Genomic DNA, 25,491 nt, shown 5'->3' with positions numbered 1-25,491 from the left:
AATCAATGGAATTATACCTCTAAGCAACCTTAAAACTACATCTAATGACCACCCATTAATAGAGGTAGGGGTGAGAAAGAGAAGGCACTATCTCCTGACTTCTGTCTCCCAATCATCAGAGGTCTACTCCACAGGGTGTTAAATCTGTTCTAGTTTGTGCATTCATGTTTGGGAATGTGGACCTAGCCTTGCATCAGTGTTAATAAGGAAAGCCTGGGGTCAGAGTTGAGTGGTGTGCAGTGTGAACAAGAGACTGCCAGTTTATTCCTATAAAATCTCATCACAATCCACATAGAGTTGCATGAGGCCAGGGGGACCTGCCCTGGTACAAGGAGTGGACTGTATCGAATATCTACCATTCATCCCTGAAGATCTGTTCATTCTTCTTGTTATAATTGGTTCTGATACTACAATTGGGAATAATCTCTATGAGAACAAGATACCCACACTTCTTTTCTATCCGGGGAAATAAAAGTTCAGTTAGACTCTGCTTCAAGATGATCTTGAGACCATGATCGAGATTGATTATGCTCTTAACCACTTTCTCTAGATGTCCCTCCCTAGGCCAGCGCTTCAGCTGTTCAGCTTTGCTTACCTGGTGGAGTGACCATCTGCACATCTGCTTTTCACATCACACTGTGCCGCGATTCATTAGACTTCCTAGCCACACTCATGCTACCGCTACCTTAGTTCATCAGTTCAGATCTGCTTCATTTCTTGACTGGCTTTTTATTTATTTATTTATTTATTTATTTTGAGACCAAGTCTAGCTTTGTTGTCTAGGCTGAAGTGCAGTGGCGCGATCTTGGCTCATTGCAACCTCTGCCTCCTGTGTTCAAGTGATTCTCCTGCCTCAGCCTTGAGAGTAGCTGGGATTGCAAGCATGCAACACCACACCTGGCTAGTTTTTGTATTTTTTTTAGAGATAGGGTTTCACTATATTTCCCAGGCCGGTCTCGAACTCCCAGCTTCATATGATCCACCTGCCTCTGCCTCCCAAAGTGCTGGGATTACAGGTGTGAGCCCAGAGAATTGCAATAGCCTTTTAACGGATCCCCATCTTTCATATTTTCATCTCTCCATTCCATACTCATGAGTTTCATCAGATGGAAATTTATAAAATGATGGCTTGGTTCATGTGATACTCCACACAAAAATGGCCTCTTATTGGTCATGCTATGAAGTTCAAACTCTTTAGCCCCAAGTTTAAGGCCGTTGTTAATTATTTAACTGATTTCCCAGCACTAGCTCATCCTTCACTCTCCCGCTAATCTCATGTACTCTAATCCCAGATAACCACTCTGGATCTAGGTTCTGTTGTCATGACTTCTCTGACATATGCATGCATACCCAAACCCTGCTTATCTTCCAAAGCCAGCACAAGGAAGACACTAACATAGGGCTTGGGGAAGGGGTCAGTAGGAAATAGAAGACAGGCAATCAGAACCATTGCAAGGCAAACAGGGAGGTGAGTCAATAGCCAGTTTAGAGACCCCTTACCCTATCACTGAGTACGGTATTTTCTCCAACACCCAACTCATAATGTCTCCTTATGATTTTTTATTTAACACCAATACTTGTTTTACTATTATACTTTACTTCCTGTTTTAGGTCAAAGAGTTCAAAATCAGCAACAGATTGAACATGTTGAAAATTAACTTGTAGGATGTTAGACTGAGCAAAATGAAACAGGTTTTTGTGAATTCTTTTATTGAAATTAGGGAAATCACAATAATATGCTTTCATATTTAATTAGTTATGTCACCTAAACAACTTTAGCTCTAGTTTTTTAATAGACCAGCTCGAAAGAGGGACTTTACGTATGTGGGCTGGACAATAAGTCACATTTTCTAGAATTTTTCATGAGAGCAAATTAAACAAATATAGTAACAGTTATTTATAGGTTAACAGGCACTGTGTTACAACAAGTATATTACAGGCACTGTGCTAGGTGCAGAGAATACAGTTATGAATGAGACACATGCTTTGCCACCAAGGGACTTAAATACGAATCAACAAGATAGACAAGTGAGTAGGAAGTCAAGTATAGGAGGATTCGTGCCCCTATGGGACTATATTAGTGTGATGGATAAAGGATTTTTCCTTTTTTTTGAGCTCTGTTGCCCAGGCTGGAGTGCATGATCTTGGCTCACTGCAACCTCTGCTCCCAGGTCCAAGTGATCCTTCTACCTCAGCCTCCCGAGTAACTGAGACTACAGGTGTGCACCACCACGCCCAGCTAATTTTTGTATTTTTAGTAGAGACGGGGTTTCATCAAATTGGCCAGGCTGGTCTCGAACTCCCGACCTTGTGATCTGCCTGCCTCAGCCTACCAAAGTTCTGGGATTACAGCCGTGAGCCACCTCACATGGTGATAAGGAATTAGGAAAAATGGCACATGAGCTAAATCAGAGTAGATCTCTATGTCAAACATTCATTCATCTGTTTCTTTAGTGATTACATAATCATTCACTTTTGTTCCTTCATTCAGGTGGCCTTTACTGGGAGCAGTAGCAGACACCCTTGGTTGATCTAAAGCTCATTTCCAACCTTCTTATTCCTAATCACCTTCAAAACAGGGGTGGCCATTTGACCCAATTCTAGCCAATAAGATAAAAAGGTAAAACTGCTGCAGGGATGAATCCTCAGTTACATTTTAATTCCCTGACAAGGATACCACTGTTTTTCTTTCTTTTTTTCTATTCACTGGATTGTATGTATGATGACTCGAGCTTCTACAGACAGAATACAATCATGAGGAAAAAGTGCAGAGGATTTCCACTGAATAGAGTTGGAGCCAATGTATTGCACCTCTAAACTAGCACCAGCAATCATCTATCTCTGAATATCTCATGTGGGAAAAAAAATGAACTTCCGTTTGTTCAAGCCACTGCAGTTCACTTTTTCTGTTACCTGCAACTGAAACGATTCCTAACACATTTGGGAGTCTGCTTTTGGCCACGACTTTTGTTTGGTGGTCTCTTAATAAAGTTGTCTATTGCAAACAACTTAAAAAGGACAGCTCCAGGACAAAGGATCAGGTGACGATGTCTCTTCAGTTACTCCTCTTCCCTCAGTGAGTGAGGCACTAAGATTTATAACCAGAAGATTGGGACACGAGTTATTGGTGTCTGGCCCCCTGTCTCGGCACCATCATATATTTCTTTAATGAAGTGTGAGACCAGGACTCCATAAATTCACATAGTAGCAGAAGCGGGCAGCAGTTCGTCAGTGGAGCTATTCAGGGAGCCCAGCATCACTCTGCGTATTAGAGAAGTTCACAGCCGGTTAAAAATAGGCTTGGAGAGAAGTCGCTTTTAGACCACAGCTCATTTTGGATTTCTCTGGAGCCCCATTCTGGGCCACAGTGTATTTCCTTTTTCCTTTCGTTCTAGTGAGAGTACTCAGGCAGTTCAGAGACAATAGATGCGTGGTTATCTTTAGTTTGTTGTGCACAGAAAGCAGAACTATGAAAAAACAACCGTAACTTCTTGGGCACATGGAATGTTGCAGCTTTTTAATAAATGGCAACACCCACTGAGCCTTTTCTAGGGGCCAGGCTCTGTGCTTTAAATCCTCACAACAACCTGGTGAGAAAAATACTATAAATAACCTCATATCCCTGATGAGGAACGTATGCTTCAGCACAAATAAGCAATGTACGCAGCTATGGAGTAGCAGTATCGAAATTTGAACCCAGGTCTGTCTGACTCCATTCAGAGCCTGTAGTCTTAGCCTCCATTCATGCAAAGTCACACATGGTTTTCTGTTTCACTTGATTTTGATCCTCAGAGGAGACCTGTGAGATAGGCAGGGCAAGGAAATGATCCCAATTTACTAGGAGAAAACCTGGCACCAGAGAAGTGAAACAATTCCTTGAGGTTAACCAGTCCACGTGCAATAGAACTGGGACTTGAACCCCACCTTCTGACTTTGAGTCTTGTGTTCTGCCAGGGCAAGCTGACTGCTGGAGCAGCTTAGTCATGAAAAAAATACCTCGAGACTGTTTTTGATTGACTTCTGAGTTTCAACAGCCAACCCTGTATCAAGAAACCAGCGAACCCAGGGCTATCCTGATTTACTTGGTGTCTTTTAGAGATCAGTTCCTACCTAGCACCTCTGTTGAATGAATGATATTTGGTACTTTCATTTAAAATTTCAAATATGGCTGGGTGCAGTGGCTCACACCTGTAATCCCAACACTTTGGGAGGCTGAGGCGAAAGGATCACCTGAGGTCAGGAGTTTGAGACCAGCCTCACCAACATGGAGAAACCCTGTCTCTACTAAAAATACAAAATTAGCTGGGTGTGGTGGCGGGTGCCTGTAATCCCAGCTACTTGGGAGGCTGAGGCAGGAGAATCACTTGAACCAGGAGGCGGAGGTTATGGTGAGCCGAGATCAAGCCATTGCACTCCAGCCTGGGCAACAAGAGAGAAACTCAGATTCAGGAAAAAAAAATTCATTGTTTTCACCATCAATTTAACAGTCCTTCAAATAATGGGCAGAGAGTGAGCTGAGGGGATCAATGTCTCTATCAGGGGCACCATCAATTTAGCTGATAAAGTGAGTATAATATCTCTTTGAACATTAAAATTATCCAGTGACAAGGAAGCTGACACTTAGCTTATAAGAGTTGAGTATAGGGATTGTACGTGTGAATATTTTTTTAAACACCTGAGTTTTGAAAAATAAAAGTGGCCTGCCTACATTTTCAAGCACAGTGGTAATCAAAAGGGAGCTCTATAGAGGTAATAATACCTTGTATTTTAAATACTGCTTGTCTTTGAAGAACTCAAAACACTCTATAATCATTTCCTTATTATAATTCTTAAAACTTCCTGGGTCAAAAAGTTACAAAGTTTATATCTTAACAGTCTGGCCTCGGTTTCTTCCTTGGGAATTTGAAGTGGAAGACTGGGCTGCTAAGAGCTCCGTCAGTACAAACACCTTTCCTACCTTCTCCCCACCAAGCCCTCTCCCCTCTCCAAGGCCCCTGCCTCTGCAGTCCTGCTACCCTACTTAGCCTCTTATTTTTCTCTACATCTAACAGGTTAATCTCATGATATAGAACCATAGATTATTTTCATTAGGAGAGTTTCACACCAGTGAGCTGGAGGCTGAACAACTGGTTCCAGATGGGAAAGGGAGGGGCCCTTCAGTTAGAGCAGTTCCATTTTTATCTGCTTTTATACATTGGGGATCAGCATAAGATTTTATTTTTAAGAAGGATTTTGATGTTTAAAAAATTGCAATCCGGTTGTTCAGCCCAGTTCCCTCATTTTACTGATGGGAAAACCGAGGCCCAGAACCAGGGAGTCACCTGTTCAAGGTCTCATCCCTGCTCCTGAGTGACCTGCCTGTCCTTGAACACTGATCCCTGGGGGCCAGTCCTGGGGGGGGCGGGTCTCGGCAGGCCACCAGGTTGCTTGTCCCAAGATGTCACTTTCACAACAAAAATCCCAAATGAAGACTGGCAGCCACGGGCTCATGCCTTGAGGGGCTTAAATGCACCTGGCCACAGAATGTTCCTCCCTTTTTAGAGTTAAAGGCACTTATTTTACCTGAGAACATTTGACTAGACCATGCAGAAAGAAACGAGTAGGATTAGTACGTGCCATTTTCACCTAGTCCCAAAATGATTCTCCACCTCAACTAGGTCATGAAGAAAAAAAGTGTAAGTACAAACATACACATATATTTATATAGCTATTGCCTTCCAATGAACTCAAAGCACATATATATGCCATTAGTTCTTCTGGGGGAAAGGAAGAGCAGTTATTGTCTGCCTCATTTTGTATGAGAAAACCCAGGCACAGAATAAACTGATCTTGACTCAAATCATGGCCTTAATTGGTGGTGTTGGCGTGGGAGTGTCTAAGCTAAGCATTTGTTGTATCATATTGTGCTCCAAGAGCAAAGTCTGAAAAGTTGATGACCCAAGTTCTAGCCCTGGGTCAGGCTGCACCCTTGAGCGAGTGTTTCATTCTCTGAGCTTCAGTTTCCCTATATGGTAAATGAATACAGGAGGGTCATTGATCATTTTTTCACTACGGCTCCTTTCTCTGTACTGGAAGTGAGGTTTAAGCAGGACCGAGCCTGGAGCAGCCCACCTGAATGGGGAGTGTCTGCTCCTCACTCCCTTAACCCAGGGTATTCCAAACTTTGGGGAGTGTGCCAGGAATGCGCTCACGTAATAGTTTTGTTGGGGTCCTGGGCCAGATTACATGCCAAGAGGTGGGCAGCTCCATCATGCAAATCCAAGTCCCAGCTGCTATGTAACCCTGGGACTGAAATTGTGGATGGGGTATGTTTATGTGGGGTGTGGGTGTGTGGGGAGGGAAGAGTGTGCAGGAGCTTGCGGGTGGTGAGTGGTGCATTGTGGGCCCAAGCTCGAAGTCATGGAGACACCAGCAGTGATTCTCCTGGTGTGGAGCTTGTCGCCGGGTCTCAAGAAGGCAGGCTAGAAGCAAGATGTGTGCTCTGTCAGGGACCCACAGAGTACTCTGGACACTACTAGTAGCTTTGAGCTATTCTTGGCCTTACTTCTTTTTCATCTTCCCTGGAATGTCAGTTACCTCATTAAAAGTTATCCCTGACATGACTCCATGGACAATACACAAATGGCGAACAAACACATGAAAAGATGCCCAACATCATTAGCCACTAGAGAAATGCAAATCAAAACCACAATGTGATACCACTTCCCACTCACTAGAATGACTATAATGAACAACAAAACAAACAACTCGGAAAATAGCAAGTGTTGGCAAGGACGTAGAGAAAATAAAATCTCATGTGTTGCTGGTGGAAGCTAGGCACGTTGGCTCACGCCTATAATCCCAGCACTTTGGGAGGCTGAGGCAGGCAGATCACCTGAGGTCAAGAGTTCAAGACCAGCCTCACCAAAATGGTGAAACCTGATCTCTACTAAAAAATACAAAAGTAATGCATATATATATATATATATATATATATATATATATATTGCTGGTGGGAACATAAAGTTTTCCAGCCACGTGGAAAACAGTTAGGTGGCTCCTAGAAAACAAACAGGTTAACCATATGACCCAGCAATTCCACTCCTACATGTATATGACAAAGAGCTGAAAATAGGGACTCCAGCAGTTACTTGGGCATCAATGTTAATGGCAGCATTATTCACAATAGTCAAAAGATGGAGAAAACCAGATGTCCATTAATGAATGAATAAATAAACTAATCGTGATATATATCTATGATGGAATGTTATTTCATCAAAAGGAGGAAAGAAGTACTGTATCTTCAGAATCCTGTATTAGATTAGACTAGGATTGCAAATAAGTAAGAGAGAGGGAATAAGTCCTCCGCCTAATGATTGTGAGGTCAAGGCAAGTATATAAAATGAAGCCCCTGGACTGTAGCTTGCCCCCTTCTTTCACCACTCCTGATTGCTTCTGCATTGTAATGACCTCACAGACATGCATGTGAGCTCCAGCTTCACTCCCAAGACCCATCACAACCCAATCCCCATCCGTGCCCATCCCTACACCCTGCACACACCTGCCTGCCCCTCAGCCTAAGTATGCACACACGAAAATCATGTTTTGTCCTCTGCATGACAGACCTGGAGAAGCAGGACCCTAAGAGTGGATTTGGGGCCATGTGGTCAGGGAATTCTGGAATCCTAGGTTTGTAGAGGATGGTATGGAAGCTGAACATGTTCCCTGGGCCCTGTGGACTCCTCGTCCAGTAGAGAAGGGGACACCTGGGGGAGAGATACTCTGGAGTCTTTAATGTGCAAGTACCAGGTCAAGGGTTGCTGCAGGCTAAAAGAAGATGAGAAGGAACTATGACTTATTGAGCCAGGAATGGCAGGAGACTTTCTGTCTACTACTTGATCCTTATTTAGTCTGAGAAAGTATGATCTGCTCCATTTTACACTTGTCATGGCATAGAAGTGAATTCTCCAGGGTCACCCAGTGAGTGTCAATGATTTTAAGGTCTGTGTTCTGGCCGGGTGTGGTGGCTCATGCCCATAATCCCAGAACTTTAAGACGCAGAGGAGGGAGGATCACTTAAACTCAGGAGGTTCAAGACCAGCCTGAGAAAGATGGAGAAAACTTGTCTTTACCAAAAATACAAAAACTTAGCTGGGTGTGGTGGCACACACCTATAGTCCCAACTATTTGGGAGGCTGAGGCAGGAGAATCTCTTGAACCCGGGAGGTAGAGGTTGGAGTGAGTCCAGATCAGGCCACTGCACTCCAGCCTGGGCAACAGAGCAAGACTCTGTCTCAAAAAAAAAAAGTCTGCATTTCTTTTAAGAGTGGTTCACAGGATGACTAAAGAAGGCATCAGAAAATTCTAAGACACTTCTGGACAGACGTGGTGTTATTTGCCGTCAGAAGTTAGTAATGCCACACAGCATGCTTGGTAGGCTTTTTTCTTGTGTTTGCTTGATAATGAGGGAGAGTCCTTTGCAGGCTGCCTCTACTGCTCTGCTCAGGGACCACCCAGAGCATGACGTATGGTGTTCCCAGCAGTTCACGTTGACAGTCCAACCATGAGTCAGGCACCATCACATCTGTCCGGGACCACACAGCCTTCTGTCTAAACACTTCCACTCAGCACAGCTGTGCAAAAGGCACCCTTGCGTTCTTTGGTAAACAAGGCAGGGTGGTTGCCTTGGTGTCTTTCCATCCCTCACAGTCTCTTAGGTGATTATCTACATCATAGTCCAGAAGCAGAGAAGCTTCTGAGCAACACAATGAGATAAACTAAAACAGAATTTTCTTTGCTAATTTCTTTGCTATTTAAGACAAAGTTTCTTATTCTGTTAATAGTGTCTCAGTTTACTTGTTTGGAAAAGAGGCATGTAGGTGTTGGCTTCATATGACGAAGGATTTAAAAAGTGTTATCATTTTTACTTTTTAAATTATAAGAGCTGTTCAAATTTAGAAGAGTAGAATGAACTACCTGAGAGGCAGGGCGTTCCCACAAATTGTGGATTTCTAAAGAGATTATGGTAGACTTGGCAGCAGTATATGGAAGATTTAAGAATTAGAAGATCTTTTAAGTCCTTTTAGCCTTGTGACTAATTTATAAATATTGTTCATTTTAAAGGAAGATAAATTGTGTTAAGTACCATAAACAGCATAGATTGGGCCATTATAAAACTATGGAGTAAAGAAGAGGTTAGTTCCAATGGGGAATTACAGGTGGCTTTATGGAAGGGATGGCATTAGAATTTTTACTTTATTTTAGAAAACATGAGAAGCTATCAGTTGGTTTGCTTGCTTGCTTTTTAAGCAAAGAAGTAATATGCCATAATCATAAATGCTGTTTGCTGAGTATTTCTGGGTGCATATCTTCTGGATACATGATAGGATTCTATTTCCTGGACACCCATGAGTGGGGCCATGAACAAGTTCTGACCAAGGGACTATGAGCAGTAGTGACATCTTTCACTTCGAGGTAAACATTATCACTGTGAGACCATCGAGGACTCTCTTTTTTCTCTTCTACATCCTCAGCAATGTTTCAGAGAGTGGTTAATCCATCAGCCTGGGTCTTAGAGTAAGACAATAATGACATGGAGTTAAGCCACTGTAATGCTGGATTTGCCTGTTACTGCAGCATGAGCTAACCTATTCTGACCGATACCAGCAGCAAGGCCAGGGTTGTATTTCACAAGTGTTAAGCTTCCTGTGGTATGCAAAACAGGTTTCTTTAGGAGAGAATAGAAACAGGAAGAACTGTTAGGACAGGGTGAGTAGACCAAGCAAGAGACAATGAGTACAGGAGGCAGGGAGGTGGCCAGGAAGCTGGAGTGAAAGGGCAGGTGCAGTGGTTTTCAAAGGTAACTGAAAAAGGAGGAGTCTAGGAGCGTGGCAAACAATTCGATTGATATGCAGGCACATTTTTGATAACTTTCAGAGTCCCACTCTGGTGCAAAAGGCATGATTACCTAAAAATGTTCCTGGGAACTCATTCTTGGTTGCCTGGACAGTTGCCTCTTTGGGATCAAAGACCTCTGCTTTTCCCAGCAGGAGGAGCTGCACCCAAATTCAGCTTCTGATGGGACCTGGCAGGAGGCATTATCTACACAAGGGGGTCTCTTTCTGAACTCAGCTTCTGTGATTCCAAGGTTTGCAGGTGTCAGATACTTGGCTCTTTCCCATAACTCCAGCAAACATCTAAACATATTGGCATATGAAAGCCAGACAGCCTGGCACCCATACAATCCACTGTTTCTTTACACAAATACACTTCAATATGTGACCTTTAAAAAGAAAACATGCCCCCATGACACATTTAGCAGGATGTCTTGGCTTTCATATGTCTCTCCCAGGAAAAGTAAGTCCATAGGCCTTCTAGTGCTGACTTTTACTTTGTAAGTTTTTCTTTAAAATTCTGTTCTGGGCTGGGAGCGGTGGCTCACACCTGTAATTCTGGCACTTTGGGAGGCTGAGGCAGGCAGATCATGAGTCAAGAGATCAAGACCATTCTGGCCGACATGGTGAAACCCCGTCTATACTAAAATACAATTAGCTGGGCGTGGTGGTGCACGCCTGTAGTCCCAGCTACTCGGGAGGCTGAGGCAGGAGAATTGCTTGAATCCAGGAAGCAGAGATTGCGGTGAGCCGAGATCATGCCACTCCACTCCAGCCTGACACCAGGAGACAGAGGGAGACTGTCACACACAAAAAAAAAAATTCTGTTCTGTACTCCATGCTGTGTCTTGAGCCCTGCTGCATGTTGCATGACAGGTGTGACAGCAAAAGGACTCATTTTGTGCAGTAACCATGGATTTGGATTTACCGTTCCACTTCCCTGACTATGGAGGTGGAAGATCAGGCATGCAGAGGGCCTGATGGATGTGCCTGGCCCATGACTTAAAAAAGAAACCTGAGGGCTGGGCTCAGTGGCTCACACCTGTAATCCCAGCACTTCGGGAGGTGAGTGGATCATCTAAGGTCAGGAGTTTGAGACCAGACTGGCCAACATGGTGAGACCCTGTCTTTATTACAAATACAAAAAAGTTAGCTGGGCATGGTGGCACGCACCTGTAGTCCCAGCTACTTGGGAGGCTGAGGCAGGAGAATCACTTGAACCTGGGAGGTGGAGGTTGCAGTGAGCCAAGATCACGCCACTGCACTCCAACTTGGGAGTCAGAGCAAGACTCTGTCTCAGAAAGAAGAAGAAGAAGAATATGAAGAAGAAGAAGGCTGAGAACACCTAGAATAAAATTCAGTGCCTAAAGTGAAAACATAATCCTCCAGAATGGGTACTCAACCTCATAGAAATTATCTGATAGAATTCAATAAATCAGCATTTTTTTTGAGAAGAGATTCACCATTCTTACAAATGATCAGTCTGCACAAGTGCACTTTTAAACTCCAGACATTGAGCATCTTGAGGAGTTCTCAAAGGAATCAAACCATGCACACCTTGGCAGTGACGTGGTTGCAGCTGTCTTTCAGTTGGCTCTCTGGGTTTCAGGGCGTGCTTGCTGGATAATGCTTCAATGGAAACTGAAGACCCAGCCCAGATCTCTCATGTCTCTTTTCCCCATAGTATAATTGAAGCGTGTTATTTTTGTGTTAAAAATAGTCAAACATGCTCTAGTAATTTAATACAGAGGGTGGCATTTTTGTTTGAGTTTCTAACTGGCAGATTAGTAATTGAGAAAAAGAGACGAAGGTATTGACTGAGACTTTTGCAGAGTTGCTCAAAGTAACTTCTGGGCATTTTCAAGGATCTTAAGAGGCTGATGACACTGGTTACTTGCAGCGTCTAATTTCACTACAAAGTGAAAGTCTTCCTTTGCCTTTCAGTCGAGGTGCCATTTGCACACCTCTTACAGTTGTCAGTCTAAGAGAGTGGTTTCGAGCTCATGTCAGAATTCATGAGCTCATGACATGACTCATGTCAGAAAGAAGGAAGAAGGGACACTTTTCTGTGGTAAATGGAGAAGATCTGGAGAAGAGACGAGGAGGAAGAGGACTGGAGAGGATGTGTCTGTACATGTAAAAGAGAAATTGCTTGAAGAATGTTACCTCTGTGGTATGTAGTGAAAGAAAGGGGGAAAGGGAGGCTTATGATAACTGCAAGATCCCCTGATGGGGAAAGAGAACCTTCAGCACCAGCCATGCTGGCTTCCACTGGGGAAGACTTTTGTGTGGGAACCTGCCGAAGGTCTGTGCCCAGTGCTTTGATTCCACAGGCTCTTGGTAGCCACAGCAGCCGCATGGTGTAAGCAGCCAGAAATGGAGATGTCCCCAGGTCTTGTCCTGACTTTTGCTTTAATTCACTCAGTGTAGGTGGTGAACTCTTAGGTCTGATGAGGGACAAGCTGCCTCCACCTGCTGTGTCCTGTGCCTATGTCACTCACCCCCCTCTCAAGAGAGTGGTCTGTGTCTCCAGGTAAGTGAGCTTCCTAATACTGACCCCAGGATTCCATGGACTTACCTACACTGTCACCAGCAGGGCTGGACCAGTCAAGGCCTCCCATATGTCCAGCACTTTAGTTTGCTTAATTTACACTGGATCAAGGGTAATGGGGAACACATATTCTCTGGGGGCAGCCTGACTCAGGCAAGAAGAGAGGAAGAGGTTCACAGGCCATGGTCCCACTTCTAAGTGGTCCACTGGTGAAGTCACCCCAGTTTCCTGCACACAGGGAGGGTTGCAGAGAAACCATGAAAATCCCACCTTTTCAGCTGCTTACACTGAAGGAATTATCAGAATAGAGACATTTTGTGTAAGAGAAAATTCCCCAAGCAACAGATATACAGTAAGGAAATTTTTTTAATTCTATAATTGCCTTATCAATTTCTACTGGGATAATATTTCTCTAAACCGGATAGGAAATGAGAAGGAAATAGAACCAAAACATATACACAGTGATGCAAGCACCTCAATCTCAGGATGTTCTTTTTTTGAGATGGAGTCTGTCTCTGTCGCCCAGGCTGGAGTACGGTGGCACAATCTTGGTTCACTGCAACCTCCGCCTCCTGGGTTTAAACAATTCTCCTGCCTCAGCCTCTGGAGTAGCTGGGATTACAGGCACACACAACCATGCCTGGCTAATTTTTGTATTTTCAGTAGAGACAGGGTTTCACCATGTTGACCAGGCTTGTCTCAAACTCCTAGCCTCAAGTGAGCTGCCCACCTCAGCCTCCCAAAGTGCTGGGATTACAGATGTGAGACTCCACCCCCAGCTCTCAACATGTTCTAATGGGAAAGAAATAACTAAATGATGATTTAAGTTTGCTCCAGTATATGTCCAGTTTCAGGTTGTTACAAAAAGATATAAATGTTATTTAATAATTTCATTGAAAATGTAATAGAATATCTCTGTTTGCATGGGCAGTGTTTTTTTTTTTTTGCATGTATGAAACTGAGCCACAAAATTCCTCTAAACTGAAATAGATTGCACCTGTGACATGATCAATAAGAGAAACTTAGCCACAAAGTGTCCTCAAGCAGTTAGAGCGTAAACCTGAACCAATATTGTGTGTCGGTAGCAATTTGCTTTTATTTATTCATCAGTATCCCCTTCAACTAAATATAAGTGCGTACAAAGAACAGTTACAGATATGGACAAGCACTGGTTTCTCTAGAATTATTAAGAATCACTGGACTGTGAAATATCAGTGTTTCAAAATTTCTGATTTCTCCTGTGAGGTACTTTTTATATTTTATTTTGATAACTGAATGCAAACGAGCCTCAGGGAACCCTTCTCACCTGCGTTCTTTGCATGTTGGTACAACTGAGTCTGTTTATTAAAAACTATTAACAAATACATAGCCCAGTTTAGAATTATACAAATCAACTACATTGGGGGAGTTGCCAAAAAAAAAAAAAAAAAAAACTGAAGGTAGCGACAAAACCACCTTTAATTGCAGCTCTGTTGGTTTTAGCTTTCGGTAATCACTATGATTGTTGGGATGTTCGAGCTAAGTAAACTAAGAATGGAAAGTTTGAGTTCAGGCTCTACCACTTATTAACTCTTTTCTTTTGAAACAAGGTCTCACTCTGTCACCCATGTTGGAGTGCAGTGGCACGATCTCAGCTCACTGCCACCTCCACATCCTGGGCTCAATTGATCCTCCCACTTCAGCTTCCCCACGGAGTAGCTGGGATTACAGGTGTGTACCATTACGCCTGGCTAAATTAGGTATTTTTGGTAGAGATGAGATTTCGCCATATTGCCCAGGCTGCTCTCAAACTTTTGGGCTCAAGTGATCGGCTGACCTCAGCTTCCCAAAGTGCTGGGATTATAGGCATGAGCCCCTGTGCCCCAGCTACCGCTTCTTAACTCTCAGATCCGGAGAAGTCACCTTTCCTGTTGGCCTTCGTAAAACTGGGATGAACATCCTTTTCGCGTCTGTCTTACTGACTTACTGAGGAGTGCAGATAACAGAATAAATGTAGTAGCTCTTTGTGAAATTATCCAATCATGAAAGAATGGACATGACTGTTTAGAAGAGCCCAGGAGAACAGGGACACATTGCTTTTGTCCTACCAGGTGCACAGATAGAATGAGCCCTTAAAAAAAAAGGAAAAATGACTTTCTTCACTTTTGTCATTTCTGTTATTCTCATCTTCGTAACAGCCACAGCCATAGTTAAGAGTCATCTCTCTCCTCCTGTATTAGGTGCCTCATCATCTTGTGTATATTTAATTTGACAAGCACTGATTAAGCACTTACTCTGTACCATGTACTGCTGCAGGAGATACAAAGTCAAGTAAGAAATGTTCTCATAGCATACAAGTAGTTCTAATGAAAGGCAGAAGTGGGGCTGGGTGTGGTGGCACACATCTGTGATCCCAACACTTTGGGAGGCTGAGGCAGGTGGATCACTTGAGGCCAGGAGTCTGAGACCACCCTGGACAACATGGTGAAACACTGTCTCTACTAAAAATACAAAAATTAGCTGGGCATGTTGATGCGCACCTGTAATTCCAGCTACTTGGGAAGCTGAGGCATGAGAATTCCTTGAACCAGGGAGATGGAGGTTGCAGTGAGCCAAGATTGTGTCACTGCACTCCAGCGGGGGAGACAGAGCAAGACTCTATCTCTAAATAAATAAATAAAAATAAAGGCAGAAGTCTAATCAGGTGGCATGGGCTTTCTGTTGAAGAGGGCTTAATTCCCATGGGGTGAGTTTGTGGGTGCTCTTAGAGAAGGTGACATTCAAGCAGGTCTTTAAAGGACCTGATACAAATGTCAGCTAGGTGTGTCCTGAATCAGTAAACAAAAGAATCACTTTTAGCATCACGGTTAGCTGAAGCAGGCCCTGATCAGTGAAATGGCTGCAGTCTTCTTCCCTTATCTTCACGTCGGAACTTCTGGGATTTAGCAGAGAGAAGCAGCACATCCTGGACACTCAGCAAATAGGGTGGAGGCAATTAATGAGCAATGGAGTATATGTGGGAGTGTGGCTGGATGGATCAGATACCAGAGTGAAGAGAGGGTGTTCACCTTGCTCCCAGACCTTGGCCAGGTCATTTGTCTTCTTCCCTCATCAAGACACTGGACAGGCAAATCTGATCTGCCTTAGAGGCTTGTTAGCAGTTTGCTGCCTGGCAGGTCTCCGGCTCAAGTCTGATTGCCAAGTAGCAAGAATAAAGCAACTTCCTGAAAGCATGCTGTGGACGATAATGACTGTCATATGAGATTTGAGGTTGGGGAGAGTGTCATAGGGAGCAGCCATCACTGTCCTGTACAGGAGGACTACACTAATATTAGAATTTTTCTTTTTTTAAAGAAAGCGATTAAGCAAAGATAATTGTCTATTGTGTCGAGGAAAGCTTCCTAGGGTACTTTTCTTTAAGAAGGTTAATTATCTTCATAGATAGCTAGAACATTAGGGTTATTAGGGGGAAAGATTGCTGATGTTTAATCTGTAGTTGTTAATGGCATGCTAACAAATTGAAATATATAAAGCTGATTGGTCCAAAAGCTTAGCGACGAAAGCTCACTGTGGAATAACAGAGAGTGAAATGGCCAGCCCCTGAATTATTGGCATGTAATTTTCAAGTAGCCAGTGCTTCCTGTTTTAGTAGAGGCAGTGTCTGAGAAGCAGGCAGAGGCTTGAGGTGCAATGATGGTGCTTTTGGAGGAGTTGCTGAAAGGTGCAGACGGTACTGTTGAGAGTGTAGCCCATGCCCACATCCTCACCCACCTGCAGGACTAATTTTGTCTTTGTTTTTGCTGCTAGTGGAGTCTTTTGGCTAAAAGTTTCCCTTGCATAAAGCATGATGTTTTATAAGCATGGAAAGCATCTTTATATATATTTGGCTTAGTTGTACCCACTTTGCAAGACTCAGAGAAATGCTGTTTACCTCAGGTTATGGGAATTGAATGTAATGGAGAAATTAGGAATGGGTAAAGCCTTTCTACAGCTTTACTGAAGTTAGGCCTAGCGCCTTTGGGAAGTTTGCTGCCTTTCTGCAAACAGTCACTCCCTCCCTCATGTGGAGGCCCACTGCAGCTCTTGCAATCAATCACTGGCACTCGGAGCTTCAGTTGTTCCTACCCCTAGTACCTCTTCCTGCAGTGGTTGCTCACCACCTCACTCAGCTATTCTCTGTGTCATGGGCTTTCCTGGCTGGTAGCTGCAGGTCACTGCTAAGTCTCTGAGTGTCTCAATTTCTGCACCACCCTGTTGTATCCACTTGTGTTGGTGCTCCCCTCGAGAGAGAAACGAGGCAACACAGAGGGTGTCTGTAGGCAGGACTGGTTTCATGAGTGAGCAAACCATGAAACTGACCTGTCCTGTGCTCAGAAGGCGGGGTTCTTGGTTTTCTCCTGCTCTAGGAAGACTTTTCAGACTAGATACCTCCTCTGCTGGTTGGCACTGCAGTGTTACAGCTTCACACAGCACACGTTACATTGTAATGTTTTTACCTTGTCTATTAGATACCTCCTCTGCTGGTTGGCACTGCAGTGTTACAACTCCACTGAGCACACGTTACATTGTAATGTTTTTACCTTGTCTATTTCAGAACAGGAAAAAAGTCTTATTCATTTCTGTGTCCTTGGCGCCTACCACAATATTCAACATGTAGGAGGTGCTCATTGAATATCTGTGGAATGACAACAGAGGTTCTCAACTGGTTGGTGGCACTGGGGCTGGTCAAAAGTCTCCCATCTCTCCATCTAGGGCTTGGACAACTGCATCTGAAAATAGGTTTTCAGGGCCGGGCGCAGTGGCTCAGGCCTGTAATTCCAGCACTTAGGGAGTCCGAGGTGGGTGGATCACCTGAGGTCAGGAGTTCAAGACCAGCCTGACGAACATGGAGAAACCCCGTCTTTACTAAAAATACAAAATTAGCCAGTTGTGGTGGCCCATGCCTGTAATCCCAGCTACTCGGGAGGCTGAGGCAGAATTGCTGGAACCCAGGAAGTGGAGGTGAAGGTGAGGCGAGATCGTGCCATTGCACTCCAGCCTGGGCAACAAGAGCAAAAATGTCTCAAAAGAGAAAAGAAAATATGGGTTTTCAAATGACAACTTTTATGGGGACCTTTTTCTTTTCTGTCTCTCTGGAGGTGGGTTTCTAAACGAATAAAATTGCATTTGCCACTCAATTGTTCCTTGAAAGTCAAATCGGGTTCAGGTGAGCTGTGCATTTCTAGGGCAACACGTACTGCCGCAGCGTGCTGAGGGCTGGGCAAGACCAAATGAGGTTTAGTGTGAGCTCCGCTGGGGGCACCACTGGTGCATCAGTTGCCAGCAACAGTACCTGGCAAAAAAGAAAGCCCAAGGAAAAATCCAGTTCTGGAAGGCTGGAAACGGAAAGGAGGCTACGGAATATATAGAGAGGTCATTCTTCTCTTCCTCCAGATACCTTGATTTCTGCTTCAGTTCTGTTATTTGATAGTTATGTGATCCAGAGCAGGTCACTTAACCTTGATGAAGCTCATCAATAAAATGAGATAATAATACCTTTATTGCCCACCTCATGGTGTCCTAATAGGATCAGATTTGAAAGTGCTTGCAAAAATGCTTTGTAAAGTTATAAGATATGATGCTTTACATAAAGATCTGTTATTACAAAATATATTTACCATACATGTGGCTTTCTATGAGACTCCTTTACTAAATTTTAAACCAAATTTGGACATTCCAGCTGAACTTTACTACATAGTATAAAAATAGAGATTTTGGAAGTTAGGAAAACCCAGAAGTGCCTGTATTGACCTGTAAATATAAGTTCTAGGATGGCCTTATTGTTGTCCCTGGGTAGGACAAAGTTATCAGCTTTGGTCCCTGCACGTTACAGAAGTTGTCTACTGCTTCCCCCCGCCCCCCACAAACTCTACTTCAAATTCAAAACATATTTTCTTATGACATTTTATTTTATACCAAACATAAGGGACAGTGGAAGTCTTATCTGAAGGCTTATGAGAAAAACCAGACACCAATCCAAATAATTATAACCCAAGGTAGAATATAAGAGAATTACAACAATGGCTTTTGACAGCTTGGAAGAGGAGCAATGGTGTCTAACTAGGAAGCTGAGGAGTGATTCATGAAGTGTGATCTCTGGGTCCTGTGATTTGGGGACTCAATCTTTTGGATAAGGCACAAGCCCTCCCAAGTTCTCCAGAAACTTGTGGACCAGTGTAGAGAATGTTTCTTCAGCTTTTTTTTTTCTCAGAGCCTGGAAATAGCTCTGTCAGATTCTCAGTCTTTCCTTCTTTGTGAGGCCCAGAGCTCTGCACAGCTCATGTCTGAGATGATTGGTATCCTCAAATCTTGTGGGGTAGCCACTAGGCAAGCCTCTTAGATTCTGTTTTCTTATCTGCCAAATGGATGTAATAATATTTACTCCAAAGGAATGTAGTAACATATAATTGATGTTTGCAAAACCTTCTGAGATCTACAGATGAAAGATGTTAGAGACAAACACGACGTGATCATTACAGAAGACTTAATCCCTTCATTAGCCTTTAGAAGTTCTCTGTTTGCTCAATCGGTGCCTTCTTTGAGGGATCACTGTACCTCATTTCCAGATGCAAAAAAATTTTTTTACAGAAAGAGACAAGTGGTCCTTGATTTTCTGGTCCTTCTGGGGTGTTCTCTGTTCAGCATTATCTTTAGACCGACACACTCTCCCTGCTTTTTGTTTTTGTGTTTTTCATTTTGGAAGCAATGGCTCTGTCTTCCTCACACCTAGTCAATGCTCAGCGTGATCTCACTCAGGAGCCTTTAATTTCTTTCATCAGAGTTTTACAGTTTTCCACATATAGATCATGTACATATTTTGTTCAGTTTATCCCTAAGTATTCCACTTATTTTGGTGCTAATGTAAAAGGTTTTGTATCAGAATTTCTAAAGGATAAGTAGTATTAAGCGGTACATCTTTATTTCTTATGTTAAAATGTGGTCTGCTTAATCCAAAAGATGAGAAACTGCTGGCTGATAAGATATTGGACATAAAGTAAGTAATGGTAGGGCTCTGAGCTTCTGCTGCCAGAGGAGTCTCTAATGCTGTTTCTGTGGCAATGTCACAGTACACTAAGAGAGAAATGCCGTTTGCAGCTCAGATTCTAAGAAGGAAATAACTTTTCCATCCCCAAGAGTTTAAAACATGTTTTTTTTTTGCCACATCTCCCATAGAGAGAAGGTGGGCAACAAAATGAAAGCCTGTGTAGAGAGTGCAGGATAGAGGAATGGAGAACCGCAGCATTATTCAAGCATTCCTTTCCTCTAGCAGAGTGGATAAACCATGATGCTCTGAGGATAAAGACAAGAATTCTCACCACAGCCTACAAAGTAGGAATGGGCTCATCTTACCAGTCTCTTAAACCACACGCTCACTTCCTCCTTGGTTTGGCCACGTCGGCCTCACACATCCTCTTCTTTGCCACACTTCTTCCAGAGAGGACTTGGATCTTCTGGTTTTTCCCCTCTTTAGCAAAGCCTGCCTTACTTCCTTGATCCCACCAAACCAGGCCTCTTAAAGCACCGTAAACTTCTGAGCACTTACTCTTCTGTGGTTTTGCACTTCTTTATGTGATCAGCTGAGTACTAAACCATAAGGGAAGGCAGTATGTCTGGTTTTCTTCCTCACCAGAATGGTCTCAGTGTCATCCCTATTGAGTGAATCTCATTGATTAGATATCTTACAGAACTGTGAACTGTATATATTTCATATTTTAGAGAATGGAGACCAACCAATTGTCCTAAAGGATTCTTCTAGGAATTATGATACGTACAGATACTTGTCATGGGTGCTTCTCCATCCAAGCAATATAATCAGTATAATCAACATTCAGGTTTCCAGTGAAAACCAGAAAAACTAAGTCAGTGGAAACTAAGTCAGTGGCTTTCCTCACAGATCTTTGCCTTCGTGAGGCTTATGCCAGTTTGGAAAAACATTAATTTTAAGAGCTTATTTGGCAAACGTTTATTTATTTATTTATTTATTTATTTATTTATTTATTTATTTATTTATTTATTTTTGAGACAGAGTCTTGCTCTGTCACCAGGCTGTAGTACAGTGGAGCAATCTCGACTCACTGCAACCTCTGCCTCCTGGGTTCAAGCAATTCTTCTGCCTCAGCCTCCCGAGTAGCTGAGAGCACAGGCATGAGCCACCAGGCCTGACTAATTTTTGTATTTTTAGTAGAGACGGGGTTTCACCATGTTGGCCAGTATGGTCTCGATGTCTTGATCTCGTGATCCACCCACCTCGGCCTCCCAAAGTGCTGGGATTACAGGCGTGAGCCACGGCACCCGGCTGGCAAACATTTATTAAATGTCTAACACATGCTTTACTAAATGAGAACCACATACAGAGCTTCTCAGCCATGGTCTCCATCTTGGAAAACAAGTTAAGTGTGGGAGGGACACCTGTCAATTCCACATCAAACTTAATGGTCAGGGGTGGAGTCATAGCAGGGGCTGTAAACTGATGCTCTGGGGCCCCATTTGGTCTTCCTGGTTTTGTTTCTTCGGCTGTGCAGTCTTCCTGAAACTCTTTGCCCTGGATGACTTCAGCCAGTCCTGTACATTTTGCTCCTTCAGTCATCCACCACGCGCTTCTGTCTCATACCTCGCTGGGTATTTCTTATGTTTCCACTGCCTGCTCGGCCCCAAAGTGCATCTAGTTGCTGACCTTTGGTTGGGGCCAATCCTTCTCTGGAGTCAGTGGCTGGCCAGTGAGGAATTGCTTTTCACATTCCTATTTTGTGCAAGGAACTGCAGGAGACACATTCAACTGGATCATGTAGGGCCCTGGTGTCCAAGAACTCACAGTCCAGTCAAGGACACACACACAAGTGGCCAGAACACTGTCTCAGAGTGTTGACCAAAGCAGCTGTGGGAAGCCACTAGAGCACGTGCTTTGATCACTGTGTTTGCAGCTCCTATTCATGGCGTGGCGGAGGGGTGGGAGAACGCATGGCAAGATCACCATGCAAGCCCTTAGCTTGTCTTCCTTTAGGGAAATTAACTGTGGCTCTGTGGCTGTGTGACCATGGGTAAGATACTGCAACTTCAGCTCATTGTGCTGTGGTTTCTATAACCGTAGTTGAAAGCGATATTAGAGGACAACAGGGTTGCTGTGAGGTTTAAAGAAACAAAGCATATGAAAATGCTTGGCATAATATTCCGTATAGAAGAGATGACCAATTAATATGGAGTCCAATTCCTGCTTTACAGGGACCTTTATGGACCCTGTTGCAGAATATGTTTTGGCAACTCTCAGGCCTACCTTTCATAGGAAGCCTCAGTAGGGGATCGGGCGAACCTCATCCCTGCCCAGCCATCAGCTGCACAGAACATTCTGTGCCGGCAGCAGGCCTGGCCATGTGACCTCTTCTCCTTCTTGGCTGTTCCCACTGGCAAGCTGTGAATAGCTAGAGACACCCTCCATAATGCTGAGACCTTTTCCCAAGGAGCCCAGCGGGAAAAATGTTCTGTGTCTTTGCAAAGCCTGACCCTCTTCTGGGGCCAGTTCTGCTGGAGATACAGAGAACCTAATTGTTTCATGTTCTTCATGTCCCTCTGTTGGTGGCCACTTAAACTCTCCTTTACCATAATGAATGAAATGCTTCAAAGAATCAGCATCCAACAATCTCAATGGCCCCAGGAGCACCAAGACTAACAGATTGACAGGTTCAGAGAGTGTCAGAGCAGGAAGGCATCTTGAGCTTATTCGTCCAACCCCTCCTTCCCTGGACACCTTATAGCTGAAGAAGTTGAGTGTGAAACAGACAAAATCACAGACAGACCTATGTCTCTTGCCTTCCAGGCCTGGGCTTCTGCTGTGACACCATCTGCTTTCCACATGTGGAAAGAAATGTGGAGCGTGGATGTGGTCATGTGCGTGGGGTCCCACTAGTGCCAGTTGTCACAAGTGATAGATCAGACTCAGCCAAGAAAAAAAAAAAAAAAAAGGTGCACATGGGTGGGTATGTGGGAGACAACAGATTAGCTTGTGTAACTGAGATGCCAGGAGGACATCTGGCTTTGGCCATGTTCTTGGGATCCGGTTTTGCTCTCTCCATCTTTTAGCTCTTCTTCCTGTATGTTACCTCCATTCTAACATTCTCTTTTCTGTTAAGAAGACCTCCAGAGGTTTCCAGGGTGAATTCCTTTTAGGATAATGTGCAGTGGGGGAAGGAGGGACATTCTCTGTCTCAGCCTTCTCTGCAAAAACCCCAAGGTTCACTCTGATTAGGCTTCTTGTATCACATGGCCTCTGGTGAGCAAATCATTGGGGCTGGTGACTGTAGTGCACTAACTGATGTAGTCCTGAGCCATGCTCCACCCCAGGGAGTGGGGGATGGGTCCCACTCAGACCTCGTGGACTGAGAGTGGGATGCTACTAGAAAGCGGAAATGGGGCTTTATGGCTAAAAAGTGAAAAAGGTCCTCTGTACCCACCTGGGCTTCTGTGTCTGAGAATTAATTTCATTGTGTATTAAGTTTATCAAATTCTCCATCTTCCCAAAGTGGGGAATGCTTTTCTCTCTAGCAAATACTATAGTGCAATTCTTACAGTAGAAAAGACTGGAGCATTCCCCTGGATGAGGAGGAGGTCCTTGGATTCAGGAAATGTGCCATCCCACTGTTGATCAGCTAGTTTGGCTCTTGTTCTGCATGTGCTTCTATTAAATAAACAGCAAGACAAGCAAATTAACAAAGACAAAATCAAGCAAACTAAAAAACCTCCAAGGTCTAATCTTTCAGATTGCTAAGAAGTTCTGATTCAACATATTCCAACATAAGATATAGGCCACCGTGGTTATATAAGGACATTGCTTGCTGCTTGAGAATATGTAACTCCCTCACTGAGCTACTGAACATTAATATATCATCTTCTATGTATATATAATAATTATTATTATTTGAGACAGAGTATCTATCCCCAATCCCAGTTGCCAGGATGGAGTCCAGCAGCGCGATCTCAGCTCACTGCAACCTCTGCCTCCTGGGTTCAAGTGATTCTCCTACCTCAGCCTCCTGAGTAGCTGGGTTTACAGGTACCCACCACCACACCAGGATAATTATTTTATTTTTAATAGAGACAGGGTTTCCCCATGTTGGCCAGGCTAGTCTCAAACTCTTGACCTCAAGTGATCCACCCGCCTCAGCCTCCCAACGTGCTGGGATTAGAGGTGTGAGCCACCACACCCAGCTTCAGTATATCATCTTCTAAAAGTCAGGTAAGAGCTACTTGCACCATTTAAGAAGCACTTTCATGACAACCAACTACAGCACAGTCTGGATGAAGGCAGGGTGCTGCCTGTCTCCATTCTACAGACAGGACAGTGAGGCTGGGAGAGGTGAGCAACTTGCCAGACGCCACTCAGCTTGTCGGTAGTAGATCTGAAAAGCCATCCAAGGCCCTTCGACCCCAGAGACCTTTATCTTTCCAACCTATTGTGGTATCCCCGGAGACGTGTCAATATGTATTATGATTTTCCATTTTAAAAGGAAACATCAGCTGGGTGAGGTGGCTCACACCTGTAATCCCAGCACTTTGGGAGGCTGAGACCAGCAAACCATGAGGTCAGGAGTTCGAGATCAGCACAGCCAACATGGTGATCTACTAAAAATACAAAAAATTAGCTGGGTGTAGTGGCAGGTGCTTGTAGTCCCAGCTACTCTGGAGGCTGAGGCAGGAGAATTGCTTGAACCTGGGAGGCAGAGTTTGCAGTGAGCCAAAATCGCACCACTTCACTCTAGACTGGATGACAGAGTGAGACTCTGTCTCAGAAAAATAAAGGAAAATACCATATTCAAAATGAAAATTAACATTAACAATCAAAATTCTTTTTACCATCAGACTGACAAAAGATTTAAAAGAATCAATGATACCAAGTTTTAGTTAGATCATATGAAAAGATTCTCTCATATGTTGCTGGGGGCGGGGGGCTGAAAATTGATACAGTATCTTTGGAGTCAAATTTGGCAATTATCTTTTAGAATAAAAAATATGTCATTTTGGCCGGGCGCAGTGGCTCATGTCTGTAATTCCAGCACTTTGGGAGGCCAAAGTGGATGGATGACCTGAGGTCAGGAATTTGAGACCAGCCTGACCAACATAGTGAACCCCCATCCCTATTAAAAATTCAAAATTAGCCAGCCATAGGGGTGGGCGCCTGTAGTCCCAGCTACTTGGGAGGCTGAGCAGGAGAATCACTTGAACCTAGGAGGTAGAGATTGTAGTGAGCCAAGATCGCGCCATTGCACTTCAGCCTGGGCGACAAGAGCAAAACTCTGTCTCAAAAAAAAAAAAAAAAAAAAAAAAAGGCATTTTGTGGGTTATTTCTAAGGAAGGGCATAAAAAAATGATAATCGCAGCTTTTTTTTTGTAATAAAGAAAAAAATGGAGACCACCTAAAATTCCATTCACAGGTGAGTGTCCTAATTGTGGTATAGTGACAGGAGGGATAGGAGGCCCCACTCAGGGACTGCCAATATAGTTAGGTCTCTACTATCATTTGTTAAATTTTTAAATTGTAGAACAATCTATACAGCAATAGGCCATTTACATAGCAAACTGCAATATTTCTATATGCACATACATTAATTGCATAGAGTAATAATCTAAAATGATATGTCAGACTAATAATAGTGGAGGTGGGGAGGGGGAGAATGAGGAGAGGGTTTGGAGTTAGCAGGGAATAGGGCAGAGATTGGGGTCAAGTGTGGGGCAGACAAAAGGATGCTTGCTTCAAGATATTTACAATTTTTACAGTAAGAATGTATTCATATTCTATTTGTACAATTTAAAGTATTAAAATGTGAGAACACAAGATCCTACTAAAACATATTAAGTCATTTCAATTAATAAATATTTTATTAATATCTGAGTTTAGATGAAAAAAGGCTGGCTTCTTTCAGAGTTTTCTGATTATAACAAATACTTATCAAGAGCTGACTCAATACCAGGTAACCTTCAGCCCTTTGAGGAATTTACAGATTCGTAGAACATGAATGCTAGCAGTAAATTAGATGCCACTAATGTTCACCTATACAGAGA

The sequence above is a fragment of the Callithrix jacchus genome, chromosome 15, assembly GCF_049354715.1.
Source record: "Callithrix jacchus isolate 240 chromosome 15, calJac240_pri, whole genome shotgun sequence".
In the NCBI taxonomy this organism is placed as follows: Eukaryota; Metazoa; Chordata; class Mammalia; order Primates; family Cebidae; genus Callithrix; species Callithrix jacchus.
The sequence above is the reverse complement of the archived record's forward strand: the minus strand, read 5'-3'. Positions refer to the sequence as shown.